The 25,240-nt window shown below is 43.2% G+C and overlaps 1 protein-coding gene across 1 annotated transcript in view; it reads left to right on the top strand.

The window, feature by feature from the left end:
- Window positions 1-25,240, top strand: part of fryl (furry homolog, like) — a 345,361-nt gene that overhangs the window by 91,326 nt on the left and 228,795 nt on the right. The window lies entirely within an intron of this gene.

Raw genomic sequence — 25,240 nt, forward strand, 5'->3', positions numbered from 1 at the left:
GACCTCACCCGCCTGCCCCGGTACTCGATTATAGGAATAGTGTGGGTTTGCGTGTAACAGCGTGACCCAGTCGACTAAGGGGTCGTTTTTTGAGTAGAGGGCAAGACGTCTCAGCAGGACAGGTTCAGGGACCGTCAGCCAAGCCGGTGTGGTCATTCCCAATTCTGACTTCCATGGGAATGAGAACATATGTTCGTGCGGGGTAGCATTGGTGGTAGTGCATACCGGGGACCTGATAGATTGTAGGGCGTTTGGGAAGATGTCCTGCCAGCGAGTGGTGGGGAGGCCTTTGGACCAGAGGGAAAGTGTGACCACTTTTCAGACAGTAGCATTCTACCTTTTGACCTGCCTGTTACTGCGCGGGTTGTAGCTAGTGGTCCTGCTCAAAGCAATACTGCGCTCCAGAAGGTACTGCCTCAGCTCTGCACTCATAAACAAAGACCCCACCCCCGACCTCGGTCACTATGGATGTAACGGGGGTACCTGAAAATGGTGAAGATGCTGTGCAGGGCATTTATGACTGAGGAGGCGGTCATGTCCGGGCAGGGGATAGCGGACGGGAAGCGGGAGTACTCAACAATCACTCTGAGAATGTAGGTGTTACGGTTTGTCGATGGTAGGGACCCCTTGAAGTCCACACTGAGGTGGCTTTAATAACTTGTGTCTTCTCTGGCCGGAAGAAGTTGGGCTTGCATCCGGCGCAGACTGGGCAGCCTCAGGTCATGGAGCAGATCTCCTCGACCGTATAGGGCAGGTTGCAGGCCTTTACAAAGTGGGTGAATCTGGTGACCCTCGGGTGACAGAGCTCCTCGTGGAGTCTCTGCAGCCTGTTCAGTTGTACACTGGTACGTGTAGCACAGGAAAGGGCATTGGGTGGGTCATTGAGTTTGCCAGGCCAATACAGAACGTCATAGTTGAAGGTAGAGAATCCGATTCTCTACCTTGCCATTTGTCAAATGACAAAAATCTTGTCATTTTTGATCTTACCCTGCTGGTTGCTGCTAAACATAAATGAGACCGCGCGTTGGTCGGTCAGCAGTGTAAAATGCCTGCCAGCGAGGTAGTATCTTCAAAGACTTACGGCCTCTACGATGGCCTGGGCCTCCTTCTCGACAGAGGAGTGTTGGCTTTCTTGGCTCTGGAGGGCCTAGAAAAGAAGGCGACAGGCCTAACGGCCTGGTTTAAGGTGGCTGCTAGTGCAAAGTTGGACGTGTCACTCTCCACCTGGAAGGGTATGGATTCGTCGACGGCATGTAGAGTGGCCATGGGGATGTCTGACTTAATGCGGTCGAAGGCTGCTCTAGCTTCCGCTCACAAGGGGAAGGAGGTGGACTTAATTAGTAGCCGTGCCTTGTCAGAGTACTGTGGGGCCCATTGGGTGTAATAGGAAAAAAAAACCCAGACAGCGTTTGAGTGCCTTCTGGGTTTGGGGCGGTGGAAGGTCCATGAGAGGGCACATGTAGTCGGGATCTGGCTTTATTACCCCGTTTTCCACCATGCAACCTAGAATTGCGAGGCGAGTGGTCTGGAAGACCCACTTCTTGAAATTGTAGGTCAAATTCAGTTGTTTCGCCGTTTGGAAGAATTTCTCAAGGTTGGCGTCGTGGTCCTGCGAGTCGTGGCCACAGATGGTGACATTGACAAGATACTAGAATGTAGCTGTTAGGCTGTTCTGGTCAACCATCCGGTCCATCTCTCGCTGAAAGACCGTGACACCATTTGTGACACCGAAGGGGTCCGTGAGAAATTGATACAAACTCCGGTCGCTTCAACGGCCGTTAAAGGGTGGTCGTCCGTGCAGATTGGGAGTTGGTGGTAGGCTGATCGGAGGTCGATGGTGGAAAACACACGGTATTGGGCGATCTGATTCACCACATCTGTGATTTGTGGAAGAGGCTAAGCGTCTAAGAGCCTGAAGTGGTTGACTATTTGGCTGTAGTCCACCACCATCCGCAGTTTCCCCCTGTTCTTCACCACTACCACCTGTGCCCTATAGGGACTTGTACTGGGCTTGATGATGCCCTCGCCCAGCAGTCTGTGCACTTTGCTTTTAATAAATTTCCTGTTCCCAAAGCTGTACTACCGGCTTTTAGCGGTAATCGGTTTCCAGCCAAGGGTGAAGTTGGCGAAGAGTGCTGGAGGAGCAACCCGGAGGATGGAGAGGCTGCAAGGGGAGTGTTGGGGCGCGGGGCTGGCGTGGGCTGTTGCTGGCAGGAGGTCTCTGGGGTGGAGTGGTAGCAGACACAGAGTGGAGAGTGGGGACCCCCTTAGTGCAGTGACACGATTTAAAATGACATTGGAAATCCAACCCCAACAACACAGGCGCACATAATTGAGATAGGACCAGCTACTTAAACACTGTAAATTTGATGCCCTCAACTTTCAAGGTTACCACACAATACCCCTTGATGCCCGTTGAGTGGGATCTTGTGGCCAGTGAAATCTTCTGGTCCGTTGGGTGAACTGCTTGGACCAGGTCTGGATGAATGAAGCTCTCTGTCGAACCTGAATCAGACAGACAGTATATTGGCTGCTCACCCTAATCATTTCCATAGTCATAGCTAGGGGGATACGACTGGTCCTGGATTAATATCACTGATACAGGGAGTGGGGCTGGTGCCAGTGTTGGTGACTTTGGAGGCTGGTGTGATGATGTCACTCGTCGCTGGGGGGGGGGCCGTCCGGTGGATCCTCATGTCACTGGAGTAGTCGGTGGTGAGTTGTGGAGGCGTCGATACTTGTGGTGCACACGGGCTGATAGGGTCTTATGGTGCTGGGATCCGGTTGGAGTCGGCGGTGGTGGCGAGCAGTGGAGGCGGCAGCTGTCACCCTGCAGGCAGTCCATCGGGGCCTGCTGGCTCGAAAATCCCGTTGGATGGGGCCTTCCACATGCGGTGCTTGTGTCGTGATGTCAAGTGTTGCTGCGTGATTGATTCCTCTCTCTCATTGGATGAGAGTTCTGAGGACAAGTAATTGGAATTTGGGGAAGGCAATTGGGCCTCGCATGAGGCACTGTGGTTGGCAGCGACCATTTCGTACCGGCAGACGGTGGTGAAGTGGCTGTTCTTTCCGCATTTCTGGCATCGGGCCTTCCTCGCATGGCACAAGGATCGACTGTGCTTCTCCCTCCCGCAGAAGTAGCACTTTTGGGTCGTGTCAGGTAGTGTGGCATCGAGGCCATCGACAGGGCGTGGGGAGGCTGAGTTAATTGTAGACGTTCTACTCACATCGTAACGGGGGGCCCAGTCCTGTGTATAGGCGTCCATGCTTAGGGCTGCAGCCTCCATTGTTTCAGCAATTTGAACAGACTCCACTAGGCTGTCTCCCCCATGCTCCAGTAATTGTTGCCTCACCTCAATGGATTGGACCCCAGCCACATAAGCGTCCTGGATGAGATCGTCAGTGATCCCGGATGCCGTCTTGTCGGTGCACACACAAGCTCTATCCAGTAACCTCAGTGTCTGGAGTTAGACTTGGAAAGACTCACCGGATTGCTGCCTTCGATTGTTAGCATATGCCTGGCATAGACTATTCACAGGCCGCTTGTAGAGCCCCCTCAGCACGTTCATGGCAGCCGTGTAGGAGGTCGCGTCCTGGATGTTTTCTTAGACCCCCGTGGTCACCGGCGACATCAGGACTAGCAGTTTATCTGTGTCTTCCTCCACGATAGGGTCTGATCGCTACAGGTATGCCTCAAAGCACCTCACCCAGTGCCTGAAGTCACTTGCCCAAGGAGGAGTTCAAACATATGGAGAAGCTGAGGATTGTCTATACGTCCAACAGCCTGTGGGCTTCCCCTCTGCACATGGTACCCAAGGCCATAGGGGGTTGGCAACTTTGCAGGGACTACTGGTACCTCAATGATTCAACTACCCTAGAGAGCTACCCAGTTCCCCAGATACAGGATTTCACAGCTAACTTACACAGCACGACCATTTTCTCCAAAATCGAGGCTGCCTCCAAATCCCTATCCAGCCAGACGACATCGGGAAGACTGCCATGGTCACGTCTTTCAGACTGTTAGAGTTCTTGCGCGTGCCTTTCGGGCTTAAAAATGCAGCGTAGACCTTCCAGCGCCTCATGGATGCAGTGGGCAGAGACCTGGACTTTGTTATCATCTACCTGGACGACATCCTCATCACCAGCAGGAACACACCACCCATCTACGCAAACTCTACTCCCGCATGACTTACTTTGGCCTCATGGTCAACCCAGCAAAGTGCCAGTTTAACCATGAGATGATCGATTTCCTAGGAAGGAGATGAAGGCCATATGGCAGTACGCAAAGCCCAACACGGTCAACGACCTTCAGGAATTTGTCAGCATGGTGATAGGGGGCGTACTTGAACAGCTGATTGACAGACATTGGAGGCCATTGGCCTTCTTCAGCTGCCATTTGCGGCCCCCAAGTTAAAACACAGTGCATTTGATCAGGAGCTCCTAGCCCTCTACCTCATGGTCAGGCACTTCTGTTATTTATTCAAGGCCAAGCCTTTCACCATGTTCACCGACCACAAACCCCTCACCTACACCTTTTCAAAGGATTCGGACCACTGGTTGGGCCACCAGCAACGGCATTTGGCATACATCTCGGAATTCACCGCCAACACTCAACACCTCTCTGGCAAGGAGAATATTGCTGCAGATACCCTCTCGAGGGCGGCCAGCCAATCGTTGACACTAGACCTAGACTATTCCAAGATTGCACAGGTGCAAGAATACGAAATGGAGACCCAGGCTTTTTGCACAGCCATCACCATCCTCCTCTTCGAAGAACATCCGCCTGTCCCCCTGCCATACAGAGGTCGCACCCTGCTCTGCGATGTGTCCACTGGCCATCCCTGACCTGTCATCCCAAGTCAATGGAGACGATGGTTTTCCACTCTATCCATGACCTCTCACACCCATCCATCAAGACCACGGGATACATGGTTGCTGCATGGTTTGTATGGCATGGCCTATGCCAACAGGTTGCTGAGTGGGCCTGCATTTGCACATATTGCCAGTTTTCCAAAGTTCCTGTCCAGCAGTTCGAACCACCCAGACGACAATTCGATCACATCCACTTTGATGTTGTCGGCCCCCTGCCCATTTCACGAGAAGCTTGTTATCTCCTCACAGTGGTCAACCGTGCCACCAGATGGCCCGATTCCCCCCCCCCCCCCAAGACACTTGAGCCAGGTCAATACTCACGCCAGTTGGGGACCCTGGGCCATATCACTACGGACAGGGGGCGCAATTCACCTCGGCCTTGTGGACACAGCTCACCTCCCTCCTCGACACGAAATTCAACCACACCACATCACTGCCTATCACCCACAGTTGGCGCTCATAGCCTGCCTGACCGGACCCAACTGGGTAGACAAGCTCCCCTGGGTGCTCCTTGGCATTCAAATAGCACCCAAGGAGGACCTCCAGGCTTCTTCTGCCAAGTTGGTATACGGAGCCCCCTTAAATTTCCCCGGAGAATTCCTTCCCGTCACCAAGGGCACAGACACAGAAGGAGGGGCAGAACTGCAAAAGCTGAGGGGCTGGCTTGGCTCCCTCACACCATGGACACCACCCCACATCAGTGGCTGCAGACTAAAAGACAACTGACTATCTGTTCATTTGCCGAGGTGCGCATTATCTCTCTTCTCCTCTCCCCCACCTCCAACGATCCTACAAAGACCCCGATGAGGTTGTCTGCAGCAGCAGCACATTCATATTAGATATTGGGGGCAGGGAGGAACTGTTCATAGCTGAGCCTGAAGCTTGCGCATCTCAACCTCAGCCAGCCGGTTGCCCGACAGCCAGCAAAGCATAGGGGCAGGCCCCCGAAGGCAAAACCAACACAGGACTTGGAGGCACAGGACACTATCTCCGGTTCTTGGGGGGGAGAATGGGGGGAAGTTGTGTGGCGGTGCACATCACTGACGGCAGGTGAACAGGCTCCTCGTGTTACGGTTGTGGCAGTGGAGCTGCCGTGTCAAGATGGTGCTGCCGGGGTCACTTTTTCTGCTGGCTGGTTCAGGTCTGCATGCGCACGGGGTAACGTACCTGTGGCCTTGTAAGGCGCAGCATGCGAAGTTTCAATAAACAAGCAGAGTGCAAACGAGCCACCAGCTACCGGTCTCGTTCTTCCCGACTCCATTCAGCTACTGCTACAGGCACACAATTCACTTACAGTGGCTCTGAACCCTGGAAATTATTTGTGTTGATTATTTTGAATTAATGCACTCTTTTTACCAGTTCACCAATCAACAGAAGCAGACAATCATTGCTTCTTCTGTTTTAACTCAGTATCATCTTCAAATTTCTGATTGGATATCCCTAATCACATTTCTATTTTGTTGTGAAGAGACCTCCAATTGTTCTTACTACAAACCAAGTTCTTCTGCTCCTGAGATGTTACCAGCATCTCACTCGCCTATCGTATTTCTATTATGACTTACAGTCCTTTTCATTTTTGTACAGAACCCTTTGTACATAGTTCATATTGTTCATTTTTAATTCCCACCATCTTACCATCAGTAGTTTCCATAACTTCTCTTTAACTATAATTGTTGTAGTAATTACTTCCTACCATGTGTAAAATCTGTATTTGTGCTCATTTCTGTTTTTTTTCCTTTGTTGAGTGTTAATAATGACTTGCCTCAGGAAGGACTAGATAGCCCCATGTAAATTTGAACCACAAACAATGAATAAATTTGACGATGGAATTAATTTTGCTCCACTATTGAAGCTGAGATGACCCCAGTATTTGGTGGTGGTGGTAGTACTAGTTGAGCATTAGACTGCTATAAAAGGCTTTTTTACAGCTACTTCTTCAATACTCCATTTGAGGTGCTTAATGCTATAAGGCCTCAGTGAGATCTTGATATTAGTTCATTGTCTTGTACATTGTGGATATGAACTGAAATTATTACTTGCTGCAGCCGAGCAGATACTTTTTTTTTAAAAGTGAGAATAGTAAACAGTAAATTATTAAGAGATCATAAATTAAAACCATAGTTAATAAATATTCACAGTTGCCATCATGGAAAAAAAGATGCTGTTACAATAGTGCAGACACTTTTTCTACTGGAGTGCGCAAAAAAAACCCCACAATGTCCACAGGTTTTTGCTTTGTTCTATAGAGTGTTGCATTTTACTGTTAGAATTGCAAGCAACTGAAAGAAGATAGCGAGTTGTTTACTGTAAGTGCTGACATTCTGTTAGGTCTGCAGTTTCCAAATGAATTTCTGATAGTGCCAAAACATTCCAACGAAACAGCATTCTGTCAGAGGGTTTATTGTAAGTTGTTTGAATAAATCTGGAGCATAAACAGCACGTTGCTTGTTTCTCTCAAATTCGAGATGCTGTATAAATAGTATACAAATCATTACACCTGTGCATTTTTTCTTAATTTAAGAAAATACATGGAGAGAATCAGAAAAATAATGTCTAAAAGAACAATTTAGATTTTGTTTTCCATTTAGAAATCAGTTTTAAAAAAGAGATGAACACAGATTACAACAGGAAAAATAAAATGCAAGGGATGATGGAGGTTTTGGATGTCCATTACTTCACTCACATGATATTTTCCTTCCCACATCATATAAAGATGTCTTTGTCCCTTGGAGCGAGTTTTTTTTTGTTAAATTTTCATTCCCACATGACAAGCTTGAAAAGCAATAATAGTGATTTTACAGCAATTAATATGGGGATCTCCTATTGATTTTAAAAGTTATAACTTCAACTCTTGTGGATTCAAATCCATTCATGCCTTTGCGTTTGAAAATGGATGAAGATGTATTTTGTTTAAATGTGACAATACGCTCATCTTGTGTGACAGACTTTCCATCTTAAGGATCTGCCTTGTGAATCTTAGTTGTTCTTCCTCCATGAAAAGTATATAATTTTAATGAAAGGAAACTAAAATTGCATATAAAAGCTTGGGTGCTGCCCTAAATATTTGTAGTGAGTCAATGTCATCCTTTTAATCAAAGCCTCTCAATAAAAGTTAATATATTGAAACCTTTTGTATTTCCTGCTGTGTCTACAGATTTGCATTCAGGGATACCTATATCTTTTGAACATCCATATTTCCAAATATCTCATTATTTAAATATTAATCAACACTTCTGTTTTCCCTACAGAGAGATCAGCCTCTTCCCCCCCCCCCCCGCATTGTACTCTATCTGCCCTTTTATTGCTCACGTACTTAGCTTGTTTGTGTCTCTTATGTTCTAATTATTATACACATTCTGTTTAATTTCATGTCTCCATAAAAATTTTTGGATGTAACTTTTTGTCTGATCCAAATCGTTGATTTACATCTCAATCAGTTCAGAGGTCAAGAAGAAATCTGTAGATGTTGTGGTCTAATGCACTACATGGAAATGCTGGAGAATCTCAGAAAGCAAAAGGCAGTTGATATTTTGGGCCTAAGCCCTTTTTCATGAATATTGAATATTGAATATATGCCTGAATAAAAAGATGGGGTAGGGCAAGGAGGAGGGAGAGGATCACAGTCTAACAGGTGAGAGAGTGAACAAGAGAAAGAGACTGAGAAGTGATGGGGGGGAGAGACCAGAGCGCCAAGAAGGATAGATCTCTGATTGGAGAAGGGAGGGGTGGGGAGGTGGAGGAAAGGAGACAAAGATGAGGGAAAGTAAGAGACGGGGGTGCTGGGCTAACAGAAATCGGAGAAGTCTGGTTGGAGACTGGCGAGATGGACTACAAGGTGCACCACAAATTTACAGATAGCCTCAACTTGGAAGTACATGAAAACATGAAATGATGTATGGAATTAATGTGGTTGGCCCCTGGAAGGCCATTGCTGTTGCAGAGGACAGAATGAAGATGCTCAATAAAGCAATGTTCCTCTTTTAAAGTGAAGAAGATTTCAAGGATTACACATTATGCAGCTAAATATTGGAACTAAATATTTAATGTTAAACACTGTAGCCAGCCAGATTCTATTTGAAAAATATTGACTCAATACTTTTTGAACTAGTTCTAAAGCTCAGCCTTATTTCTAACATTTGCCACTTGGACTGTGATATATATCTTTTTTAATTACAAAATATTTTTAAAATGCTTTTATAATGCTCACATTTTCATCATGTGTTTTCAATAATCCCATCAAATTATTGTCATTCAGTAACTTTGCCAAACAAATTAGGATTTTTTTTTAAAAAGGACTTTTGGATACTAGAGATTTCTATTTTTCTCTGCCTATATTTTTTTACTAAATATTTTTGCAAAATGTGAATTTAAAAATCGTAAATATTTAGTATACATTTGAGCTCCTGGGGGAAATTTTGATAAAAGTTTTTGAATCTAAACTCTGCAGAGAACTATTTTGTTGCTGCTGCCTACTGGATTTTTATAAAGATGTGTGGATCATGCCCATCTGAAGTGACTGAACATTCTTGTACAGACCATATTCCATCAGCTGCAAAACAAGTTGAAAGCCCATGGAATTACAGGAACGATACTAGCATTGGCTGATCGGCAGGAAACTGATGGGAATAAAGGGATCCTATTCTGGTTGGTGTTCCGCAGGGGTCAGTGTTGTGGACGCTTCTTTTTACATTGTATAAAAATGATTCGGATTATGGAATAGATGGCTTTGTGGCTAAATTTGCCGATTATACCAAAATAGGTTTGGGGGGGGGGGGGGTGGTGCTGAGGATACAGAAAGGCTGCAGAGAGACTTGGATAGATTTGAGAATGGGCAAAGGTGTGGCAGATGGAATACAATGTTGGAAAGTGTATGATCGTACACTTTATTAGAAAAAATAAATGGGCAAACTATTATTTAGATAGGGAGAAAATTCAGAGGATACCCTAAAGGTTGACATCCAGGTAAAGTTGGTGGCAAAGAAATGTTGGAATTTACTTCTAGAGGAATAAGAGCAGGGGTGTAATATTGAGACTCTGTAAAGCATTGATGAGACCTCACTTGGAGTACTGTGCACAGTTTTGGGTGCCTTATTTCGGGGGGGGGGGGGGGGGAAAGACATGCTTACATTAGAGATGGTTTAGAGAAGATTTACTAGAATGATACCAGGAATGAAAGATTAGCATATGAGGAATGTTGTCAGCTTATGGACTGTACTCATTGGAGTACAGAATGACGGGGGACCTCATAGACATTTTGAATGCTAAAAGTGTGAATAAAAGGGTGTCAATTTAAAACAGAGATGCGGAAAAATTTATTTTGCTAGAGGGTCTTGAGTCTGTGCAACTTTTTGCCACAGGCGGCTGTGGAAATGAGGTTGTTCAGTGTATTTAAGGCAGAGATTGACAGGTATTTGATTAGTCAGGGCATCAAATAGAAGGGTGGGGAGTGAGGTTGAGTAGGAGGGTGGACCAGCTCATGATAGATTGGTGAAGCAGACTTGATGGGCTGATTGGTTTTCTGCTTCTATACCTTGTGATCTCTTGAAAGACCATGAACAACTTTTTTTTGTCAGTCTTCACAGTGGAAGACACAGATAACATGTCAAAGACGAATGTTAAGGATATGATGCAAGGTGAGGATCTCAATACAATCATTATCCTTACAGAAGTAGTGCTGGGTAAATGCGTTGACCTGAAGGTAGATGAGTCCCCTGGACTTGATGGAATGCATTTTAGGGTACTGAAAGAAATGGTAGAAGTTGTAGTAAATATGCTTGATAGCATTTCCTAAAATTGTCTGGACTCTGGACAGGTCAGTCAGATTAGAAGACAGCAAATGTAGCAAACGTTTAAAAAATCGATGTGGACAAATGAGAGGTAACTAGACACCAGTAAGCTTAATGTCTGTCATCAGGAAAATGCTTGAAGATATCATTGAGGAGGAAATAGCGAGATATCTGGATGCATGGAGTTGGGACTAATACATTAGCATGGATAGAAGATTAGCTAACCTATAGAAGGCAGGGTGTGGGATAAATGGGTGTTTCCCTGATTGGCAATCACTGGTGAGTGGAGAGTTGCAAGGGTAGGGGCTAGGCTCACAAATGTTCACAGTATATTTGGAGGGGGGGGACAAAATGTAGCGTATCTGAGTTTGGTGATTATACTAAATTGAGTTGAAATACAGATTGTGTAGAGGATGCAAGGAGAAAGGATATACTGGCCTTGGAGGCAGAGGAAGTTCACAAAATTGATTCCAGAAATGAGGGGATTAGTCTGTGAGACAAGATTGAGTTTTCTGGGACTATACATGCTGGGGCTTTGAAGAATGAGAAGGGATATTATTAGCAATACTTAAAATTATAAAAGGAATAGACAAGATGGAAGCAAGAAAATTGTTTCCACTGTCAGGTGAGGCTAGAACTAGGGAACAGAGCTTCAAAATTCAAAGAGTAGATGAGGAGGATCTGTTTCTCCCAGACAGTGAATTCTCTGCTGACCATTGACGGATCGATTGTTGAGGTTGTCAGGAATATCAAGTTCCTTGGAGTACATTTGCAGAGAATCTCACCTAGTCCCCTAACACTAGCTCCATAGCCAAGAAAGCCCAGCAGCGCCTCTACTTGCAAAGGCTGAGGAAAGTCCATCTCCCACCCTCCATCCTCACTACATTCTACAGGGGATGTATCGAGAGGATTCTGTGCAACTCCATCACCGCCTGGTTTGGAGGCTGGAACCCCTCGAACTACAAGACCCTGCAGAGGATAGTGAAGTCGGCGAAAAAGATAATTGGGGGCTCTCTTCTGACTTTGATGGACATCGACAACACTTGATGTAGGCGAAAGGCAATAAATGTTGTGAAGGACTCCACACACCCCTCATGAAGCTGTTATCAGGTAGGAGGTATTGTAGCTCTTGGTCCAGATTGGGCAAGTTTTATCCCCCAAGCCATCAGGCTCCTGAATTCCCATAACATATGTGGATAGTGTACCATGAACTTTTACTGTATATGCCTTTGATATTTCAATATTTTAATATATTTAACTTCTAACTTATATTTATGTTAATATGCTTCATGGTCCTGGAGAAACGCTATCTCGCCTTTACCATTCGAGCATCTTATGTCCGATAAACAAAGGTGACTTGACTTGAATCTATGGATTCAAGGAAGCAGTGGAGGCTGTTTCAATAAATATATTTAGGGCACAGGTAAATAGATTTATGGTTAATTTGGGCTTTATAGGGAAAAGGAGCAGAGTTCACCTCCAGTCCAGCTACAATCTTGTTGAATGGCGAACCAGGCTCGACAGGCCAGATGGCCAACTCCTGTTCCTATTTCTTATGTTATGATTGTAAGTGAATTGCGAAGTGCACATCATCTGTGAGGTCGTAAGGGATTACCACAGAAGAAAAGGGGACATGATCTGAGTACAACTTTCTGCAAGAATTTTCTTTGAATTCTCATGTTACTAGGCATACGTTTTTATTAAAATACAAAATGAATGCTAAAAATTTAACAAAACTGCAAGTCCTAGATTTCACCATCTGTTGATGAGCTACAGGGCAGAAAACCGTACTTTCTGAATTTCAAGTAACACAATTGCAAAAGCTATCAATTCCTGAAATATTTCCTGAGATCAAGACGATGTGATTCATAAAAAGCAAAAACTGTGCTGTCACTGAATTAAAATGAAATGAAATTGATATCATCATCATTCAAAAGAGTGAACCCTCGCAAGGCGTCAGGCCCTGACAGCATACCTGGCAGGGTACTGAAAATCTGCACTAACCAACTGGCCGGAGTATTTATGGGCATTTTCAACCTCTTATTTTGGCAGTCAAAGGAAGGGGTGCAGTGCTAATTTTTTAGATGTAAGAACTCACCAAAAACGACAACAAGGAGGTGCCAGAGCTGCCCATAAGGTGCCTCGAGCAGCTCCATGACCAGCTTCAAAAAGGTATCAATCATTCTGATTCCCAAGTTCAATGCCATTATTCCCTCATTGCTGGTCAAGAAGCTATAAATTTTAGGCCTCTATACCCAACTCTGCAACTGGATCCTTGACTTTCTCATTGAAAGACCACAGTCAGTATGAATTGGAAACAATGTCTCTTCCTCACTGATCATCAACACAGGCACATTCCAAGGATCCATGCTTAGCCCACTGCTCTACTTGTTATACACCCATGACTGTGTGGCCAGCCATAATTCCAATGCTATCTATGTTTGCTGATGACACCAGCTGTCAGAAGAATCACAAACTACAATGAGGAAGCGTCAGGAGGGAGATTGATCAGCTCATTGAATGGTGTTACGACAGCAACCTTGAGCTCAATGTCAGCAATACCAAGGAGATGATTGTGGACTTCAGGAGGAAGTCAGGGGAACACAACCCAGTCCTCATTGAGGACTCAGTAATGGAGAGGGTAAAGAACTTCAAATTCTTGGGTTCCATCTCCAAGCAACTGTGCTGGAGCCTCCATGTTGATGCAATCACAAAGAAGGCTTGCCAGTGCAGCTATACTTTGTGAGGTGTCTGAGGAAATTCATTATGTCGCTAAAGACTCTCAAGTGTACTGTGGAGAGCATTCTGGCTTGTTGCATCACTGTCTGGTATGGAGGCACCAACTCTCAGGACAAGAATAAACTCCAGAGGGTTGGTAACTCTGCCTGTGATATCACAGGCACTCGAGATGGCAGAGGTCGACAGCATCGAGTCCACGCTGCTGAAGATCCAGCTGCGCTGGATGGGTCACGTCTCCAGAATGGAGGACCATCGCCTTCCCAAGATCGTGTTATATGGCGAGCTCTCCACTGGCCACCGTGACAGAGGTGCACCAAAGAAAAGGTACAAGGACTGCCTAAAGAAATCTCTTGGTGCCTGCCACATTGACCACCGCCAGTGGGCTGATAACGCCTCAAACCGTGCATCTTGGCGCCTCACAGTTTGGCGGGCAGCAACCTCCTTTGAAGAAGACCGCAGAGCCCACCTCACTGACAAAAGGCAAAGGAGGAAAAACCCAACACCCAACCCCAACCAACCAATTTTCCCCTGCAACCGCTGCAATCGTGTCTGCCTGTCCCGCATCGGACTTGTCAGCCACAAACGAGCCTGCAGCTGACGTGGACTTTTTACCCCCTCCATAAATCTTCGTCCGCGAAGCCAAGCCAAAGAGAAGAAGAAGAGACTTCACTCCAGTGAGGACATTTACATGAGGCAGTGACTTAAAAAAGCAGCCCCTATCCTTCAAGAGCCAGGCCATGCCCTCTTCTGCCATTGGGGAAAAGGTGCAGGAGCCTAAAGACAAGCACTCAATGGCACAAGGACAGCTTCTTCCCCGCTGCCATCGGATTCCTAAATAATCAATGAATCGAAGACACTGCCTTACTTTTTGTGCACTATTATTGCTAATACTTTTATAGTCATGTCATAAGATGGTTATAATATGTATGTTTACACTACGATGCTGCCTCAAAACTCCAAATTTCATGACTTGTTCATGACGATAAATCGTGATTCTGATAATTGGGCTAGTAATAAAGTGAGCTTCTTCAATGTATTATGAGCACTTAATTTTTCACTTTTAAAAAATATATCTATGTTAAGTTCATGGTGCAGCCTGATTGCCACATTTTACCTTCTTACATTATGTCTGTTAGGGGTCTGTAATTGTTCATTTCTGAAATTGTTAATTTCTTAAAATGGGAAAATAGAAATCATTACATCTGTATTTTGAACATGGATGAATGATCTGGGCAACAATTTAGTTAAAATTATTGATTACAATTTAGATGGCAGGATTAAAATTAAAAGTAATCTTTCAAAATTGAAAATAAAATTTTGGTTGCAATAGATTTTTTATACACAGTTTGAATTCATTTTGTATTCTAATCAACTCAGCCACTAGGTAAATTTTCCAGCTGAATTTGCAAACATTTTCTCGCAAAATACATTTTAAAGTAAGTCTTGCTTGCAAATGCTACATTTGTTTTTGCTGCCTTAAAATGAAAATTATATCCATGTTGCAGATCAACAAATGTATAAAAATATACGATGTAAGTGTCAACTAACTAAAGAGTAACTTTGAATTGTTGTCCATGGGTCTACTTTTTGAATTTATTTGCTACCTTAAATGGTGGGAAAACTAAGTAAAATAGGATCTTTAATGTTAAATTTTTGTGCTTAAAAAATTTGAGAAAACAATCTGCTGTTGGAATTCAACGGGTTGAGCAACATCAGAGGCAGAAAAAAAATGGTTGTAATGCTTTTTGTTATTCTCACTGGTTTAACATTTTTTGCAAAACATTCTAATTTACTACTTTGTTTACAAGTCAAACTGAGTTGATCCATTGTTTTAGTAATTCCCTGAAATAAATATTAAAATATTTCTGCCTACCCGCACTAAATGAATAAGGATACATAACATTTTCAATTAGCCTATTAGTTGTTGTGGCGTAGTCCATGCTAACCTCAGCGTGTTCATCACGTAGTCAAAATGGGCCATGTGATAAGTATGCTGTGGTGAGCCACAAGGATGTAGTGCACATTTTTTAAAATGTTATCTCTGTCTAATGTAGAATTATATAAGTGATCGGAGTCATTATCTGCACTCTCCAGCTGACAATTATAGCATGAGAAGTAGTTGATGGGACTGTTGTTTGCAAGGCCATAGTTATTTGTTAGGTATTTTTAAATTTTTAAAAAATTTAGATATACCTGTACAGCATAGTAACAGGGCATTTTGGCCCACGAGTCTGTGCCACCATGTATTCATTTTGTTCCTGCCCAACGGTGTACTTCAGTATAGAGTAGATTAGTAAATTAATATGGTAATAACCAATTTAGTTCTGTATAATGATTTCTACTTTAGACACGTTGCATTTCCAGGAGTTACTACAAAATAATATGAACTTTAAACAACCTGCAGAAGCAGATGTGCGGTAAACAAATGGCTGATGTCGTCTGACTCGCTCTACACAAAACCCTGGGACATCTGGACAGCAAAGACGCATATATCAGGATGTTCTTTATCTACTACAGTTTAACATTCAACACCATCATCCTTTCAAAATGATCAGCAAACTCCAGGACCTGGGCCTCAATACCCTACTTTGTAATTGGATCCTGGATTTTCTCACCTCCAGACCCCAAGCAATGAAGATTGGTAAGAATGCATCCACTATCTCCAACAGAATCTGAGGATCACAGGGCTGCATTCTTAGCTCCTTGCTCAACTCATTTTACCACTATGAGTGTGTGGCTCAATATGACAACAACAACATCCACAATAAGAGAGTTGTATTTAAAACAAGTGATTAGTCAGCATATTAGGAGGGGGATTAAAAACTTGACTGAATGGTGCACCAACAACAACCTTGCACTCAATGTCACCAAAGCCAAAGATCTGATTGTGGACTTTAAGGAGGGAAAACCAGAGGTGTATGATCGAATGACCATTGGGGGATCAAAAGTGGAGAGGGTGAGCAAATTTTAATTTTTGGGATTCACTATCTCTGAGGACCTTTTCTGGACCCAAGACTTTAATGTCCCCATGAAGAAAGCACACCAGTGCCTTTACTGTATCAAAAGTCTGCAGTATAATATTGAAAACGGTGGCAAACTTCTATGTATATGTAGTGGAAAATGTGCTGATCAGCTGCATCATGGCCTGGTATGGTGCATTTATTTCTATGAATGGGAAGCTCTGCAAAGGCAGTGGGCACAGCCCAGTTCATCACAGGCAAAACTCTCCTCACCATCGAGAACATCTACAGAGAGCAATAGCAATCTTCAAGTATCCATGCTACCTAATTCCTGCTCTGTTCTTGATGCCCCATTAGGAAAGAGATATAGATGCCACATGACACATATCATCAGGTTCAGAAACAGCTGCTATCCCTCCACTATCAGATTCCGAAACGACAAACTCAATCAGAGAGAGCACAGTTGGCGTAATGGTTATCGCAATGCCTTTACAGCGCCAGTGATTGGGACTTGGCTTCGAATCCCACACTGTCTGTAAGGAGTTTGTACATTTTCCCTGGAAACTTCGGTTTAGGTTAAATGGTTGTAAATTGGGTAGCATGGATTTATGGGCCAAAATGGCCTGTTCCTGTGCTGTATGTCTAAATTTTAAAAACATTAAATTTAATTTAAATCAATGGTGCTCAATCTTTTTCTTTCCACTTTCTCCCCATCTCCTGACACTCCATATGGCATAAAAATTGTGATAAACAAAATAACCTGATCAAATACAGATTTTCCAAGCAGTTAGTGGTTCTCAACCTTTTTCTTTCCACTCACATACCACTTTAAGTAAATCCCTATGCCATACGTGCTCTGTGATTAGTAAGGGATTGCTTACGGTGGTATGTGGGTGGGAAGGGAAGGTTGTGAATCACTGCTCTAGACCTAATTGTCACTGAAATATTTTGCTTGAGAAAAATTGTCATTGTGAAAGTGCACTCTAACAGGCTTAAAAAGGCCTCTTCTTCTTTCAGGCTCCAGAATGAATCCAAGAACAGTACCATCATGCTTGGTACTAATCAAATTTATTTTTCATTGTAACTGTATACTTTGTAAATTGTGCTCTTTGACTGTAAATGGCAGTATGAATGTTAGAATTAACCTGTTGGACTGTTCATAGAAGAACCCTTCTCACTGTACTAAGTATAATGTGACAAATAAACTTAAAGAAGGTCAAGTATCTTACAAGAATAACACTGTTTGCATCTTTTTTGCTAACATTATTTAAACAAAGAAAATCAAATGGCTGGTAATATTAACATATTCTGAATTATTTATAATTTCAGGCAAAGCATTTGGATGTCCTTTCTGATCTTAGTTGATATGCTGCTGAGTTGCTTGTATTTCACAACACCAAACCTTGAAAGCACAAGCACCATTAGCTGTCTGCTAAAGGAGAATTGTATTTGATATATCATCATGTGTGATTCCATTGGTATCATGTCTTGAAATTATTCTAGTTATTTTTATTATTAATTATCTAATTAATTGGATTGAATTGAAACATTGTTTCAATGTAAATATTAGATTAACATCAAATATTAGATTAACATCAAATTCTAGTGTAAGATGTGCATTGCTATATCAGTACAGGTGCAAATCCTTTATCCGGAACCCTTAGGGGACAGTGTGATCCGAATTTCGGATTTTTCCGGATTTCGGAAAGCCAGATTTAAACCCACCTGAATTGTGCTGCCGTATCCACCCCCACCCACTTCCATCGCGCTGCCGTCTCCCCCCCCCTCCCATCCCTTCGCCCGCCCGACTCACACTGCCGGTCTCCCCCCCCCCCCCCTCGCCTGCCCAAGTCGCACTGCCAGTCTCACCCCCACCCTTGCCCGCCCGACTCGCGCTGCCGGTCTCTCGCCCGCCTGACTCGCGCTGCTGTCTCTCACGCCACTTGCCGAATTTTGGAGCTTTCCAGATTTTAGATGTCCAGATATTATAATGTTGATTCTTGAATTATTTCCAAGAATAATAAAAAACCCAGAGTATCAGTGACTTGAAGTTTTGATATGGTGTCCAAATTGCATTTGACTAGAAAATACATCATGATTTTTGTTATCTTCAGTAACTTCCCATAATTTTTCTCTCTCCTTCCCACTCTCCCATCACCCCCCTACCCCCCTCAACCTACCCTTTCCCTTGGTTTCTGTTACTTCTCTGGCTCCATTCTTCCTCCTCTTTTCATTCTCTTTCCCCTTCATTGTTCTCTTTCCCATCATCCACACCTTCCTTCCATCAGCTCTTCATTCTCTTTCGTTCCTTCCCCTTATGCCTAGTCGTCCTATTGCCTCTTAGCTTTTTTCCCCACTTATTTTTTTCTCCTTTCCACTTGTATGCATTGTTCACCTCCTCTTCCCCCACTCCTCCCACCCTTTTATTTGGGCTTCTGCCCTTTGCTTACTATTCAGGCTACTCCTGAAGAAGGGTTACAGCTGAAACATTGACTCTCCTTTGCTTTTTATTGATGCTGCTGTTTTCTTGAGCATTTTGTATGTTTCTTTTGGAATATTGTGTGCAGTTTTGGACACCTAGCTATGGGAAGGATATTATAAAGGATACATGAGGTTTAAAAAGCTGTTGTCAGGATTGGGAAAGTTGAATTATTTTAAGAGGTTGAAAAAACTGAACCTGTTTTCCTTAGAATATAGGAGATTGAGAGGAGATCCTACAGAGTCTATAACAATTGGATCGAGAACTGATTCTCAAACTTCCCTTCCCACTCCCATACCACTTTAAGCAATCCCATATCAATCACAGAGCACCAATGGCATAGGGATTACTGAAAGTGGCATGTGAGTGGAAAGAAAAAGGTTGAGAACCACTGGTTTAGATAGAATTTTCACTTGATGGGTTTTTTCCTACAACACCCTGAGTATCCTTAAAATCCCAAATGAATGTGACACGTGTACTGTGAAAACAATACAAAATAAATCCCTGATTATTGCTTTATCTAATGGTTCCAATTTTTTAAAATGTGGGTATCATCATCACCCTGTACAAAAACAAAGGCGAGAAATCAGACTGCTCAAACTACAGGGGAATCACGCTGCTCTCCATTGCAGGCAAAATCTTCGCTAGGATAAATAGAATAATACCTAGTGTCGCCGAAAATGTTCTCCCAGAATCACAGTGCGGCTTTCGCGCAAACAGAGTAACTACTGACATGGTCTTTGCCCTCAGACAGCTCCAAGAAAAGTGCAGAGAACAAAACAAAGGACTCTACATCACCTTTGTTGACCTCACCAAAGCCTTCGACACCGTGAGCAGGAAAGGGCTTTGGCAAATACTAGAGCACCTCGGATGCCCCCCAAAGTTCTTCAACATGGTTATTCAACTGCACGAAAACCAACAAAATCGGGTCAGATACAGCAATGAGCTCTCTGAACCCTTCTCCATTAACAATGGCGTGAAGCAAGGCTGCGTTCTCGCACCAACCCTCTTTTCAATCTTCTTCAGCATGATGCTGAACCAAGCCATGAAAGACCTCAACAATGAAGACGCTGTTTACATCCGGTACCGCACGGATGGCAGTCTCTTCAATCTGAGGCGCCTGCAAGCTCACACCAAGACACAAGAGCAACTTGTCCGTGAACTACTCTTTGCAGACGATGCTGCTTTAGTTGCCCATTCAGAGCCAGCTCTTCAGCGCTTGACGTCCTGTTTTGCGGAAACTGCCAAAATGTTTGGCCTGGAAGTCAGCCTGAAGAAAACTGAGGTCCTCCATCAGCCAGCTCCCCACCATGACTACCAGCCCCCCCCCACATCTCCATCGGGCACACAAAACTCAAAACGGTCAACCAGTTTACCTATCTCGGCTCCACCATTTCATCAGATGCAAGGATCGACAACGAGATAGACAACAGACTCGCCAAGGCAAATAGCGCCTTTGGAAGACTACACAAAAGAGTCTGGAAAAACAACCAACTGAAAAACCTCACAAAGATATGCGTATACAGAGCAGTTGTCATATCCACACTCCTGTTCGGCTCCGAATCATGGGTCCTCTACTGGCATCACCTACGGCTCCTAGAACGCTTCCACCAGCGTTGTCTCTGCTCCATCCTCAACATCCATTGGAGCGAATTCATCCCTAACATCGAAGTACTCGAGATGGCAGAAGCCGACAGCATCGAATCCACGCTGCTGAAGATCCAACTGTGCTGGGTAGGTCACGTCTCCAGAATGGAGGACCATCGCCTTCCCAAGATTGTGTTCTATGGCGAGCTCTCCACTGGCCACCGTGACAGAGGTGCACCAAAGAAGAGGTACAAGGACTGCCTAAATAAATCTCTTGGTGCCTGCCACATTGACCACCGCCGGTGGGCTGATATCGCCTCAAGCCGTGCATCTTGGCGCCTCACAGTTCGGCGGGCAGCAACCTCCTTTGAAGAAGACCGCAGAGCCCACCTCACTGACAAAAGACAAAGGAGGAAAAACCCAACACCCAACCCCAACCAACCAATTTTCCCCTGCAACCGCTGCAACCGTGTCTGCCTGTCCTGCATCGGACTTGTCAGCCACATACGAGCCTGCAGCTGACGTGGACATTTACCCCCTCCATAAATCTTCGTCCGCGAAGCCAAGCCAAAGAAAGACATACATACACATACTTTAACACAGATCTTATTTGTAATACTGAAAAATTCATATTCAGTGACTGTACAGAAACTATGGAGAATGCTATGCACATTTCACAAGTAGGTGCAAATTGAAATGATGTCATGAAATGAATGAACTGGAGACACTGGCTGTTGAAAGTTCTTTGCAAGGGTTTTGACAGAGTGCACAGAAAGGTCACTCCTGGGTTCTTGTTTACCAAAAAACAACAGATGGGAGCAGAAGACTACCTCCTATTGTTTGCTGGAGAAGGAAGGGGTTTTGCAATTGAAAGAGATGACATGTGGCTGGCAGTTTTGTATCTCAGATGGATAAAGTCACAGCTGAAACAAGCAGGAGAAGCTTGTTGGAACTGAAACAGAAATTCCAGAGTTTCAAATTCTATGAGACATGTTGATGGTCTTTACTGTATAGCATTACCTTTGAAGAAAATAGAAATTTGCATTCCAGATAATAAAATAATTGCAGAACAGCACATGCTGAACTGAAGAAAAAAATTCAAAAGAAATCCTTCCTTTCATTTGGAATTTACCAATGTCATGTTGGACATGATAACCAAGGTTTATATAGAAAAGATATCAGAGGATATCTTGGAACGTAAAGATGGTAGAAAATGGTATTTATGTCATCATGAAGTTATACATCCACAAAAAGAGAACTATGTGTAGTATTTGATTGTGGAGCATCATTTCAAGGAGCTTCTTCGAATTCTCAACTTTTACAAGGTCCAAACTTAACCAGTACTTTAATATGTGTTCTGATAAGATTTTGTAAAGAGCCTATTGTGATTGCAGCAGATATTGAAGAGAGAAAAGAAAAGACTAGAGCTTGAGGAACAACATGCTATGAAGATGGTCAGTGTAAAAGCATTAGCTAGGCTTCTGCAAGATCTATCATTCAACCTGAAGTACCCAAGGAGCCACCAGCAGGTCAATGGGTACCACAGCCACAAGAAACGAGTATATTTGAACAAGGAGCTATGGGTAGCGCTGCTAGTGCTTGAATGTCAATGAGCAATTACATGGAAAGGGCTAGCAACTTTCTTTCTTTTCTGAACGCACAATTTATGAATCTTCCAGAAAGAAGAGCACTTCAACCAGGTTCAACCATGTGAGTTGATCATATTCAACAACTGACATCTCAGCCACATGTTGCTGAAGAGCCAGCGATAAGTCAATGATCTCCACCAACGTCATCACATCCATACCAAGGAATGCCATCAATGCCATCATTTACATATGAAGGTCCAACACCAATGGCACCAGTTCTAGTTCAGCCAGCTCCACTGACAACAAGACAACCAGTCGCAAGCCATGATGTACAAGATAATATTATTATCAGTCATAGTGAAACAAAATGAAATTTATGCTATGTTTGCGCAGCAACGAGGTTCATATGGTTTACGTAAGAAGGAAATTCCAGTTTTTAATGGAGATCCATTGCAATATCTGATGTTCATGAATTCCTTTGAACAGCACACTGAAAGTAATACTCAAAATGCCAAAGGTCATCTGTATTACCTGGAGCAGCATACTGGAGGACAGATGAAGGAACTAGTCAAAAATTGCCAATATATGGATTCAGACCAATGTTTCAAAAGGGCAAAAGATTTATTGCATTATCATTATGACAATGAACATAAAATTGCAAGGGCCCACATCGACAAGATTCTTTCTTGGCCAGCAATAAAATTAAAGGAAGCATATGCACTCTTTCTGAGAGTTGTAACACATTGGGAAGTAGTGTACATTTGCAAGAGCAGAATTTGCTTGCTAATTTGATCATCGTTGTCAATAAGTTACCTTCTAAGTTGAAGGACTTGTGGAGAACCAAAATTGCAGAGCTTAAAATGCTTTCCGAAAGGGATGCTACCTTTGAGGAAAATTCTGAAGCAAGTTCTTTAGAATGTGAGAAAAACAGTGACCAAGAATTCACACTAGAAAAGAAAACAATTTCCAGAATACCTTGATGAAGTCCTGCAGGTGGAAGGAAGAAAAAGTATGATTCTGAGGAAGAGCAGGAGAATAATAAGGAAGGAAAGGATGAGCAAGATAAATTAATTGATGAAATAGATGAAGTAAAGAAAGAATCGTCGAAAAAGGTCAAGGGCTAAGTCAAAATACTCCTCTGGGTCGGATACTGCAGTGCAAAAGGAGGTGAAAAAAAAAGCCAAAGAAACCACTTCCTGAATCCACAAATAAACAGAAAAAAGAAAAAGATCAAAAAGAAAGAAAACATAAGCTGGAAGACTGCCACTAAGAAAGGGTAAAGAAAGAAGAAAAATTGCAAGTTTAAAAAAAAAATAAAAGTACAACAGATTATTAAGAGGCAAATAGAACGTTGGCCTTCATCACTAGAAGAATTGAATTCAACAGCAGGGAGATCATGCTGCAATTGTACAAGGTACTGGTGAGGCCGCACCTGGAGTACTGTGTACAGTTCTGGTCTCCATTCTTGAGGAAGGATATTCAGGCTTTGGAGGCAGTCCAGAGGAGGATCACAAGGTTGATCCTGAAGAAGAGGGGGTTGCCCTATGAGGAGAGACAAAATCGTCTGGGATTATACTCACTCGAATTCAGAAGAATGAGAGAAGATCTTATAGCAATATTAATATAAAATTATGAAAGGGATAGAAAAGATGGAGGCAGGAAAATTGTTTTCACGGGCAGATGAGATCAGAACTAGGGGACACAGCTTCAAGGTTCAGGGGAGTAGATTTAAGATGGAGATGAGGAAAAACTGGTTTTCCCAGAGAGTAGTGAATCTGTGGAATTCTCTACCCAAGGAAGCGGTTGAGGCTACTTCATTAAATGTATCTAAGGTTCAGTTAGAGAGATTTTTGCATAAAAAAGGATTTAAGGAATATGGGGAAAAGGCAGGTAGGTGAAGTTGAGTCAATGATTAAGTCAGCCGTGATCTTATTGAATAGTGAAGCAGGCTCAATGGGCTGGATGATCTACTCCTGCTCCTAATTCTTATGTTCTCTTACTCATTAAAACATGTATTTGTTTTAAATTACATTATGCATTTCATATTTTGTCAATATTACTGATTTGTACTCTACTGAGTGAGAATTGTCAAAATACAGTAAAAACCCCTGGTATCCGGCAACTATAGGGATTGGTAGATGCCAGATAAGTGAATTTTCTGGTTGCTTGAGATTGCATGTTATGTGGATTGGTGAGGGAGTGCCAATTTTAAATGTTCATTTTTTTACATTTATTTTCCATCTTTTTTTTTCTTTTGCTTGAATTCCGGATAATGGGGACTTCGCTGTCTTTGAATTATTCTCTCAGACAACCTATTACAGAACAAGTCAGAGATTGATTTGACTTCTACAAAAAGATTTTCCAAGTCAAAATTATTTTCCATATTTGTTATTCACTCATGTGATCACAAAAAAAGGTGGAAAATAATGAAAGTCAGAAACTGTAACTAATTTGTGGAACTCAACTGTGTGACAGATTGTTATCTTTTATATTATGTATAGATATGTTTTTGGAAGATGGATTGTGGGGTTTTAGTTAGGTTACAAACACTTCAAAACCTATTTAATTTTTAACGCAAGAGTTATGCATAAGGTGGTGCCTACAAGTCTGCAAAGACCATAGACTCCAAAGCTGGAGATTTTCACAATGAGGTGCAAATGGAAGGGCCCATCTCAGGAAACTCTCTTATGAGAGTAAGCAAGCTGTTTTGGTGGAGTGTGCTGTTTTATGAGGGTCATGTGGTTTTGCAAGTAGAGAGAGTGTCAAGCAGTGTGAGAGAGAAAAAGAGAGAGACTGATTTTTTCTGCAGTGCCTTTTGAAAGCTTGTTTGAAACCCCATTTTGAAGACTGGCTGTGACTTCTGAGTTCAGTCTGTTCAAAACCTTTGGTCCATACAAGAGGCTGTATAATGTTTCACCTGAGATGAGGGAAACAGAAAAGGAACTCTGTTGTGACCTGAAAGAAGGAGGTTATCATCTGGAAAACCCTGATGGTGCAAATTTCTTCGGCAAGACACTGAAGTGGCTGATCAGAAGGAATCAGTTTGTGTCTGTCCAATGAGCAACAAATCTCTCTCTGAAAACCAACAACCTTCCTGAGTGGTAAAGGGTTAATTTAATAGCAATAAGTTAAAGTTTGATCCTGTTTTTATGTTTAAAGAAAATTAAAACTAATTTTTGTTCAAGTAAACATTTGTCTTGGTGAATTTCTATTGCTGCTGGGTTTTGG

The sequence above is a fragment of the Narcine bancroftii genome, chromosome 3 (assembly GCF_036971445.1).
Source record: "Narcine bancroftii isolate sNarBan1 chromosome 3, sNarBan1.hap1, whole genome shotgun sequence".
Classification (NCBI taxonomy): Eukaryota; Metazoa; Chordata; class Chondrichthyes; order Torpediniformes; family Narcinidae; genus Narcine; species Narcine bancroftii.